Source organism: Macrobrachium rosenbergii, chromosome 33 (assembly GCF_040412425.1).
Source record: "Macrobrachium rosenbergii isolate ZJJX-2024 chromosome 33, ASM4041242v1, whole genome shotgun sequence".
NCBI lineage: Eukaryota > Metazoa > Arthropoda > Malacostraca > Decapoda > Palaemonidae > Macrobrachium > Macrobrachium rosenbergii.
The window spans coordinates 10762136-10774107 of NC_089773.1; the positions used below are offsets into that span (position 1 = coordinate 10762136).

The 11972-nt window shown below is 34.2% G+C and overlaps 1 non-coding gene across 1 annotated transcript; it reads right to left on the minus strand.

The window, feature by feature from the left end:
- Positions 1–10998: 10998 nt before the first annotated feature.
- On the minus strand, positions 10999–11070 carry TRNAQ-UUG (transfer RNA glutamine (anticodon UUG)). Its single transcript has one exon. It is a non-coding gene; the product is annotated as a tRNA-Gln (tRNA).
- Between the last annotated feature and the right edge of the window lie 902 nt (positions 11071–11972).

Genomic DNA, 11972 nt, shown 5'->3' on the forward strand with positions numbered 1-11972 from the left:
AAGTTCCTGCGACTGAAAGTTTAACCTAAAATTTATGACACGACAATCATGCGAGTTACAGTGAGAAATTCTGACTGAAAAAACTAAAAAAATATGTCTGCGAAGATATATATATTTTATTAGGCTAAATGTATTCGATATTGATGGTCACAGCCAGCGTGTTTTGTATGCTGGGGTAAATTATTATTATTGTCGTTACTTTCATTACCAGTAGTAGTATAATTCTCGCTGCTATGTACTTTAAAGGTAGTATTATCATCATTGCAAGGCAGCTCTTACAAACAAGCTGCAATTTCCAGATTTTTGCAGATCCAAAACAAATGACGTCAGAATGATAACAGAGAATAATCTTATCAATATTTCACACTACTTTTTATTATTCTATTTTTATTGTTCCTTCTGACTCGAATAGAGGCATTACGTTGCTTGTCTGCCAATTTTACCTCTGCGTTGAGAAAAGCTAGGTGTGCCAATAGGCAATTTTCTCAAATCTTGGTGAAATAGTGGCTGACGCGGTTGTGGGAGGTATGTCTGGATGAGGGAAAGATTCCTAAGGAATGGGTGAGAGGATTGATGAGCGCATTCTCAGCCAGACTCCTTAACCAATCGATTTGTGAGCGTTATGACTAATATGTTCCGGTACAGCAAGGGTTTTCGTATCGGCTGTTCAAAAATGTTGAGTATTTTAAGCTTTCTTCAATTTTTGAGGACCTTCGGCGAATGTACCCTGTTTTACAAGAGTAATACCACTTTACGAGACGTTATTGGTGTATACTGGTACAGTGCAAGCTTTATTATTTTTTTTTATGAATTTATCAGCATTTCAAATTCGTCAGTCAATACCAGTGGAATATTCATGATCGCCATAAAATTCTTGACCAGAGTGTAATTGATGGGTCTCGTTTTATTCAGGAAGCAAGAACCTTCATTAAAAACCTTTTTTTTTCAGTTTTAACAAAGAGAATGCGATAAATACTCAGGTCTGGTACTTTTTCTCCCTTTCTACAACAGCTGCAACTCACAATGGTTGAGCAACAACTGAGTGCGTCATTCAGTTCTTTGGTATGTGTAAGTATAAAAAGTCAATTGTGTAAGTAACAAAGCTATATATATATATATATATATATATATATATATATATATATATATATATATTTATATACTTAATTATATATAATATATATATGTATATGTATGTATATATACACACACATAAATTGTCTGTACAATATCCGGAATTAAAGCTGTTTCATCGTTAACGAACATAGTCAATATTTCCCATTCTCTCTCTCTCTCTCTCTCTCTCTCTCTCTCTCTCTCTCTCTCTCTCTCTCTCTCTCTCTCTCACACCATCTCCGAGTGCGGTTCTCACCTACTACAAATCCGTATCAATCAACCATATCTGTGACCCCAATTTGGCGAGATATCTCAGATACGGTCGGAGACGGTAACTTTTTAAACCCTTAGATACGGCCTATATTTCTGCGTCCCGAACGAGCCAAATCAGCTGCTCTAGATTGCCTAATCACACACAGACAGACACACACACAAACACACACACACACACACACAAATAAAAAAAAAAAAAGATTTCTCTTGCGAAATCTCTCATCAGGTCAAAGACCTTCGTGAAATCTGAAAAGGTCTACGACCTTTAGAACGCGGAAATGAAGAATCTAAGTTGTGATGTACTTAGAGAGAGAGAGAGAGAGAGAGAGAGATGAGGATTAAACTTGGTGTATTTTGATAAGGGTGTAGCGAGTTGTAATTGCTATTGAAAGAGAGTGCTGGATATTTGGATACACCTACGACACGCTATTGTTTTTTAGAGATATATATTTTTATATTTATATATATTTTATATATGTATAATTATATATACAACAATTTTATATATATTTTGCATTTATGAACGTTTTAGATTTAATCACTCTGATATACAACGAATTTGCATATATATGTTATATTGAATACGAATAGATAATCATCAATATATACATATATATATATATATGTGTGTGTGTGTGTATATAACTGAATCATGAAAATATGGAACATGATGAATATATAAATAAAGACAAAATCCACGAAGGAAAACAATGGAGTACTGTAAGGCCTTGCGACTTCTTGTCTTTTATTGTGTGTGTGTGTGTGTGTGTGTATATATATATATATATTCACATGCTCTCATATATCGTGAACACACACGAATTATTTTTGCGAATAATAATAATAATAATCATATATAATGAGCAGCGTTATAATTAATAATAGATAATAATAATAATAATAATAATAATTAATTATTATTATTATTATTATTATTATTATTATTATTATTATTATTATTATTATTATTATTGAAAAATTTTTCAACAGGACAGAAGCAGGAAACTGAAATGTATGAAAGAGAAAGTGAATAAAGTAAACAAAAATATATAAATGAATAAATAACTTAATAAATGTATCAACAAAAATATAGGTAGACAATTATATGTCAGCAAAACCATACATTGATAAAACTAGAGTGATGATAAACTTAACAAATTTGACTGTTTAGGTAGAACACTGAATCAAGCATATTCTCAAATAAATTATATCTAGGTAAGTATAACTAGAATTGATAGTATTGATAAATGAATCTGGAATTGATAAATGTATCCGAAATAAATTAAAGCCTGGAAATTCACAATTAGCTCTGTCAGGATTCTTAGAGACATCCAAAATATATTTTGAGTTAATTTTAGATTCCTGTATGTAACATAAGTTCCTAATTATCGAAATATTCATCATTTTCTTCTCTCTCTCTCTCTCTCTCTCTCTCTCTCTCTCTCTCTCTCTCTATACCCTTGCTGCGGCTCCGGGATCGATCGCGAGTTCCATAGAGAGAGAGAGAGAGAGAGAGAGAGAGAGAGAGAGAGAGAGAGAGAGAGAGAGAGAGAGAGAGAGAGAGAGAGAGGCTTTCTAATGGACAGAAACGCGCATTATCGTATTGACTCTCATCAAGGGCCCTCTAGGTAAAAAAAAAAAATGAGAAACATTACTTTTGATTCCATGATTGACAGGTCTTTCAACATCCTCGTGTGCACCAGGCTACCAGGCTTCTAGAGGCCTCTGTATGGCCCCCTAAATTGGGCGAAATAAATTGGTGAAGGGTCCCTTGGTTCCTCTGATGGTTCAGGAATCACGTAGCAGATATTTTAGGCGTGAATCAACTTCGGGGAGTCGAGGTTAGACAATTATTCTTCAGTTAGGAATTGTTTCTCCAAAAATAAGAAGAATAGAGAGAGAGAGAGAGAGAGAGAGAGAGAGAGAGAGAGAGAGAGAGAGAGAGAGAGAGAGAGAGATTTACCATTGTCTTTTTATTTTCTCTCTCTTACTTTTATCAAATGGTATTCTAGTCATGCACATTTTGACCTATAATAATAATAATAATAATAATAATAATAATAATAATAATAATAATAATAATAATAATAATAATTCAGAAATCAAGCCATGTTTTATGGAGTCATAATTAAAATATATAAGGCAACAGGCAAACGCCACTTCATACAGCATCGTAAGAACAGAAATAACTTTGAATAACAACATTCCACAAGGTAGAGTAAGACGCTCATTTGATAGTCAATAATTATTTTAAAAAGTTAAGAGTTGAAAGGAAATTGATGTGAAGTAACCATTTTCTATGAAAAAATATACACAATCGGGTATTATTTACAAAAAAAAAAAACAATCCCGTTTGGGTATTCACCTCAAATTTTATACTACATTTCCTAAACCCGTTAGCCACCCACAGACGAATTTTCATTAAAATCCATCGATAACTTACAAAGATATCTTGGAGACAGTTCAGCAAACATATTTGTAAATTACACAGCGTCTATCCAATTCTGATTTGATGTAATGATGCTTAGAGATTTGGTATATGGTACTTCAGAATCCTAAATATTAGTCGATAATCATTCAGGAAGCATTCACATAATAATGGTCCATTTTTAGCTATGAGTTGACCACTTTCCTAGTTCTAATTTTGTGTCAGGCTATTTTGTTCCCTGCTATTTATTGTATTATTGTCATTCATAGTCATTATTATCTGATAGAATGTCCCAAATAGAATGTCCCTAACAGAATGTCCCAAAATAAGCACAATAAAATACGAGAGACGAAAACAGAATATGGACGCGTAGCGAAAACAAATAAAAACGTATAGAGAGAGAGAGAGAGAGAGAGAGAGAGAGAGAGAGAGAGAGAGAGAGAGAGAGAGAGAGAGAGAGTCCCCAAGTTAAAAAGAGAGAGAAAATCATTATGGGAGAAAGCATGATTAGTTAAACAGAGATGAAACAAACGTAATGAAAAGAAAATAAACAAATCACACACATTCATGATTTTAACCAAGATAATTGCACCCTTTCGTGGCTATTCCTAGATAACCGACCTTTTGTACACACATGCACACACATTATGTATACTTATGTGTTCTTAAAGTGTAGGTGGGCATTGTGTTTTATCTTTTTTTTTTCGTTAAAAAAGATATGACCTAATATACAATATATGGATAATGGAATTAGGTGGCCACGCTGGATACCCAGACAGCGAGACGCTTGGCTCTTTAAGGACTGACAAACCATAGCTCTCTCTCTCTCTCTCTCTCTCTCTCTCTCTCTCTCTCTCTCTCTCTCTCTCTCTGTATATATATATATATATATATATATATATATATATATATATATATATATATATATATATATATATATATATATATATATATATATATATACTGAAGTCAAGAAATATATATAGATATATGGTTACAAAACCGTAGGCTAACTCAGCATAACAAACAGGAATCGAATCTGGGCAGTTTGAGCTAAGAAATTTCGCCCCAAAAAATAACAAGGACAAAAATTTCAACGGAGCAGGGCAGTGGGGAAACTGTCCTTACGACACCGAAGCGAAAAACAAAAAACAGAAACTTTCCTTTTCAAAGATGGCGAATCTGAAAAGGAGCTTTGTCCGCGTTCCACAAGATGATGACAATGAAGGCTTTGGAGGCGCCGAAAATAAACGGTCCGTGTGTCTGACAGGCTTGTCTTTGTGCCTTATCCTTCGTATCCTGGCCACCTTACACCCTTTATCCCTCATATCCTCACCCCCTTATACTCCCAAGTCAAACTAGAACAGGACAAACTGGGGTTTTAAAAAAGGGTTACAGAAAGTGTAAGCATTCCGCGTTCTTGACTCGCTAGCGCGCGGTTTGTTTTGCCCGCGGGACGTCTTGAAGCGTTATGGATGGGTTTCGATGAAATTTTTTTTAGAGGTGGGCTGTGGGTCTAAGATGACCCCTTGGGATTTTGATATGAATTCTGAGCCAGATGAGAAATTCACGTCTTTATTTTGTTGTAGTAGAGGTACATAATTCTTGCTTAGTGTTTATCTTTTTCAGTTTCAAAAGAAAATGAGATTGATTAGTGTCATCTTGCGCCATTCTATCGCCGATTATTTTTGAACTTTTAATCATATCTTCAAGACCTTACAACAAACTACAGTTTTCTTTACAATTTCATAAGACTGAAATAAGATCTTTTATTCAACATATTACTTTCCCAACCATTAAACAACTTATTTTTAGCATATTGCATCGTCTCCAATTAACTTCTGTAGGGCATGTTTACTAAAATAAACAAGACTCATAAATACAGTAAAATACAAAAACAACTCAGTCTAGACTGCTTACATCGACAAAGTCAGGTACTTCAGTCTAGTACTAAAGGTCGATGAGCGAGGTATTATCACCTGTGCTTTTTATATATGCCAATCTGCCTCGACTGTAGTTACTGTAATTCAACAACCAACGGTTCCGAGATTACCATATCACATTTAAAGACAGTACGGCTGTTATCTCATTAATCAACGAATTTTCGTGGGTCAAGACAGAGTTGACTACCGTCTCTGCCTCTTTGTAGACTGTTTTTTCTACAGTCTGGCCTTGAAAGCAAGAGCCCGTGCTGGCGTGAGGTTGGTTTAATCTAAGACGCGACGATGTCTGTTTACTGGGGTCTGTGCGTTGTCTGTCCGTCTGTTCAGGGGAGAGAGAGAGAGAGAGAGAGAGAGAGAGAGAGAGAGAGAGAGAGAGAGAGAGAGAGAGTCGAATATTTGATAAACATTCTTCTTTTCTTCCTGACTACCACATTATCTTCTCGCATAATTCAACAGCAAGAGGCTGTGTTTTTCTTTTTATCTGATTTGGTGTGTCACACGATAATGACCAAACATTCGTAGACTAAACATTCGCCCAAAACTCACGCGTCCAACGTCGAATGTTATCGCAACTTCACGTGAAACTATGTTAAGACAAATTCTCGTCAGCATTTCAAGAACTGTGATTTCGATGCAAAGTATGTCCCCCCAAAAGTGAAGAATTTTGGGATAGATATCCAATAAATATTATGAATTTTCATTTGTATTCAACTTTAAGTATCACAGGAGTGACGTCACGCAATATGTCAAGGTTTTCGGATGAGCTTGTCACTACGAAGCCTAAGATCCGAGTGGAAGAATATGAAGAAATTCGGATATCCTTGGCAGGGTTGGAACCCGGGTCCAGAGTATCAGAGCGAGGTCACGTTGCCTACCTGACCTTCTTGTGGTCAGGTCAGCAATATCAAGAATTACTTCATATTCTTTGCATATATATATATATATATATATATATATATATATATATATATATATATATATATATATATATATAGTATAATGCACCATCTACCAGTGAAATCAATTGTTTCTCTAATTACTGTCGTTTATACCAGATCACTTAACCATTTGACTTTGACTAAAAGGAAAAATACCCAGCCCACGTATAGCTTCTCATCTCCATGCTGTTATGAAGCCAATCGAGATTTCACGTCTTGCTGGAAATATCTAGTGACGCGAGATAATGATTCTTGTCGTTTAAGCTTGAGAGTATTCTAATTTCCCTGTTTTGTTTTGAAGAGATTTTAGAGCTCTTAAAGTATCCTAAGTTAATCTGAAGATTGAATTGACAGTTGATGTCGGTATAGTTTTGTTTATATTGATTTTAGTGTTTGGTAAGTTTTTTTTTTTCCCCGAGTGACCCGGAACAGCTGAAACTGGCGCGGTTTTTAGTAGCCCTAGACCTATCTTGAATAATGCCCCAGAAAGCCATTTGTCCCACAAACCCCATTTTTTTTTGTCTTTACTGGTAACATGACTGGTAACTTAGAGAATAAGATGGTGCAGAATGCATTCCTATTGTGCTTTATATTCTCTCTATCCAAATGCCCAATACCAGAGAAATTTCTGTCCCTTTTCTGCAAAGCTCTGGACTGGTACTCACTGGCGTTCACAGCAGTGTTAAGAGACGCTCTTATGCCACTTGAAACCAAAGATTATTTCATTTGTTGTCCTGAACCATCTTTCGAGAATGCTGCTAATATATACATTGAGCTAATAGTCTTTTCAACTCCCTCAATATGTATATTAGTACATCTTGATTAATGATAAGAATAATAATAAAGAGAGAGAGAGAGAGAGAGAGAGAGAGAGAGAGAGAGAGAGAGATAGATAACAGCTACTCGTATCTCTATCACTAGACATTTTGTATATAATGGTTATACATTGAGACTAATGCGATATAAAACTGTTCTGCAGTGGATATAATCAATCGATTTGAATAATAATGACTTCATACCTCACCTCAAGTCTCTCTCTCTCTCTCTCTCTCTCTCTCTCTCTCTCTCTCTCTCTCTCTCTCTCACTGAAATTCCTTTTGAGTATTGATGATGTCATCATATCTCGCTCATTCGCTCGGAAAAATTCTTCATAACTTCAGCCAAATATCTAAAAAAAACACGGAGCCAATAAGCCTATCAAAACTGACCTTCCTTTTTGCAAAACAAAGGCGAAAATCTGCCAACTTTCGCCGAAGCTGCGTTTGAACCCAAGTGTGCAAGTGAAAATGAAATCGAGAAAGTAAAACGCCTCGTAGGCCTACATATTTTGTTGAGTCTAAAATGCGTAATATTGCAAAATAAAAATCATAAGTAGTTTGAAGTCCAGTTCATAGCATAGGCCTAATTATCCCCGGAGACAAAACTGAACTAAAAATGTGTATTTAATTTGCCTGTCTCAATTTATTATTATTTTTTGGTCTGTCAATGCAAAACAAAAAAAAAAAAATTCAAAATGGATATGATGGCAATAGGTCTACATGAGCTAAAGGCGCTTCCTGGCGTCTCGGAGAATATTCCAAGCCAAATTTGGACAAGTAACAAAAGTAACAAGTGACAAGCTCTGAAAAATCGAACGAACCGGAAATGAAATCATTCCTGATAACCGTAGCTTCAAAATCAATATCCTATTACAGTCGAATGCAGTTATTAAAATAACTTTATTTGAACAGTAGGAGAATTATTACCATACATAAAAATCATATTGGAAAAGGGTATTTAAAAAAAAGCTTCCTTATATAAACAACACATGGAGATGGATAATATATTATCATGGTTTAGCAAAGTATTTTTAATGTATGTACTTACTGCTATTATTAATATTATCAAAAGAATAATTGATTAATTAATAATCTAATTATTTTATTCGGATCTAAATTCATTTAGATTCGATAATTTTTTATAATAATACCATATATATATATATATATATATATATATATATATATATATATATATATATATATATATATATATATATGTGTATATTTATGTGTGTGTGTGTGTGTGTGTGTGTGTGTGTGTGTGTGTGAACTGCACCCAGTTACTTTTAATCTTAGATATTTTTCTTATTAGTGATAATGAACACCGGGATATGGTGACGGCTGATATTTTTTGATTACAATTTATTTTGAGTTCCACTTCAGAAGAAGCGATTTAGATACAATAAGAGTCTTATGACTGAGTAAAATTGAAGCTGAATTATTTCAGGATTTAGAGCAAAACAGAAGTTACAGAAGATAACAATAACTAAATAATACTCAAGAATATGTGTAAAAATAAAAATTCAACCAGTTTTAGTTCTATTGGCTATTTTTTTGGCCAAAAATAGCCATTTCAAATATTACCACACTAATGTGTCGTCTAGGACAAAGTGAGTGCTGGTATAAGGCCGGTATAATTTTAAACCAACCAATATTTCTGTCTAAATTAACATACCATATAAAGGAGGGTAACCTGACTATGCAATAGGCCTAATTGTTGCTGAGAGATCTTTGATAATTTGTAAGGAACAAGATATCAAAAACTGTTAAATCTCACGTACTTGAAGAGTTTATCAACGCATTAACACTGCTACTTCTGATATATATTATGATTAAAACCTTTAATCGAAGTCCACTTCAGAAATGATACAGAATACAGATACGTCTGTAAGAGTTTCATGACTGGCTGTACTGTAGAATTGAAGAAACAGTCTAGTGTTTGAGCTAAACAGCGACTTTATCTTTCTATAATTTGCATGACCTAGTATCTACTGTAAACAACGTTGGGAAATCCTTAAGAAAGTATAATAATTTTTAAGACGTTTCCATAGCAACGCCTGGAACAAAATTTGTTCATGATTAAAAACAAAATTCCGAGTCAAAAGGGTTACCAACGTCTCCAACGCATTTCTTCTTCATTAGACTCCGCCCACTTTCCGAGCCCTCAGCTACCGCAACATATCCTGTACTTTATTTTTAGCAGTTTTATTCTCCTTCCTTCGTTTTCGTAACTGAGGAAGGTAAATTGTTTGTTTATCGGTTTTCTACTTTATTCAAGCGTTGCCTCTCTTAATCTGGACCGCTGGGAGAATGTCGTTTTAGGTCTAATGACGATTTTCAAAAAGCTGCGACATTTACCGTTGACATTCAGACTCTCCAGATGACACAGTAACCTTTTTTCTCGCTTACTTTTTATTCTCTTGCCACGTAACACAGTAACCATATAATTTTTATTTTTTTATTTGTGTAACATAAGCGAGTTGGCTGAAGTCATAATCCAATAGCATTAATGGTAATTATCGTTTTGTTCAAATACTCAAGTAGAATTAACCGGTTTGAAGACATTACGAACATAAGTCTAAAGTTTTAAATACCACATATCTTTTAGAAGGTAAACATACGCATCATATATAAATTAAATCTTTATACAATTCGTACTTGTATCCAGAAATAAATTATTTTTGTGTCATTTTAAATCTGAATAGTTTCTATTTATTGCATTATGTTCAAAAGGTCAAAATAACATATATAACAGGGAGAAAAATCGAGAAAATTAGACGATAAAAAATTCAACTCCTTGCTGTCAGTATATATGTATGTATAACAAGTTTTCCCCATAAAACTTCGGTTAATTGACTTTGCAATGATTCAAAGATTAATACAAGTTATACGCCAGTTATGTATGCCTTTAAATATTAAGTAATAATATGACGAAAAATTTTACGAAATCGTATTGAAAACTTGTTTTCCAATATTTCTTTCGACTGCTCTGCGTAAAGTTAGTTCTCGTGCTAGGATGCTAACTTTCGGCGTTTTTAAAACCGAACAGGACATTAAAAAACGCAAAACAACTAAGTTAACGGCAACATGACAGGCTGAGTTAAACCAGAAAAAAATGTCTACAATTTGATATAAATATACGTAGGAAGCGTGCCATTAGTTACATAATTTTTTTAACCGTGAAAACAGATAAATTGCCTTTCCAATGATATATAACTTATTGTTGTTCGTGCTAGCTATTGTGGGGTAAAACAAACGCACACACACACATAGATATATATATATATATATATATATATATATTTCAATCTGAATAGTAGAGCAATCTTCACTATTACCATCGAATTTGTACCTAGACTCACCATGCCTAGACCGAGGGTACATCTATTAGAGGTAGAAACGCGTCGATTTCAGATCTTAGAACGCCTACCATTACAGTATCAAATTACGCGCAACAATTACACTTTATAAATAAACAGAGGTCCCACCGAGACTCGAACTCGGATCGCTGGATTCAAAGTCCAGAGTGCTAACCATTACACCATGGGACCTTGATACTGCGAAGTGGCAACATTGCCGGGCCGTTTGTTTACATCGGTTACTGTTTATTGTGTTTAAAACTATTGTATTTTTATCGTATGTTAAGTACTGCGAGTTAGATTAGTGTGTATTTTGTTATCGTAAGGGTTTTGATCGCATCTCATGCTAGAATGAAGCGTTATTAAATGAAATTAGCGTATTGTTGAGTAGAATGTTAGTTTTCGAACACAGCTAACTGTGCTGCCATAGTGCACGCTAAGTGGTCTTCTTGACATATTTAGTACAAACGTGAACTCTTATTGTTTCGTTTTCCTATAGTAGATGTCGGTCTTTGACAAATAATCAGTTGACTATCGTGGTCTGATTATGGGTTATAAAATGGTTAGTATAAAATAGAAGCCACTGTAAAAACAAAATTAAAAAAAAGCTAAACTTTCACCAAACAAACTCGCCCTCCAGCTATCACAAAAATGGATCCATTTCAAATTACGAACGTTCATTTAGCCTACAGCATCACCAAATTCTCCACCCGCACTACAGAATTTAACTGAAAGTCATTAAAAAAAACTGAAATATTTCCCGGATAGACTGACAAACCAAAGACAAACAAATAAATAACGTGTGGTAAATGGACAGCGTTTGTCAGTTCAAAATATTGCATCCGAAACAGATGTTCTTGGAATACAGTAATTTAAAAATCATATAATCAACGCTCTCCAAATCATAACACCTGTTTCATAGCCTCAATACTCGCTTTATGAAAGCAAGACGTAAATAAATGAAAGGAAGACGTAAATAAATAAGGAGATTAGAGAAGTAAGACGAACATGAATAGTAACAATTGCCAATGTCAGAATTTTTGCAGTGCAGTTCATTTCAACCAAACTTCAGCAGTTTCTCATGATAAAAAAAA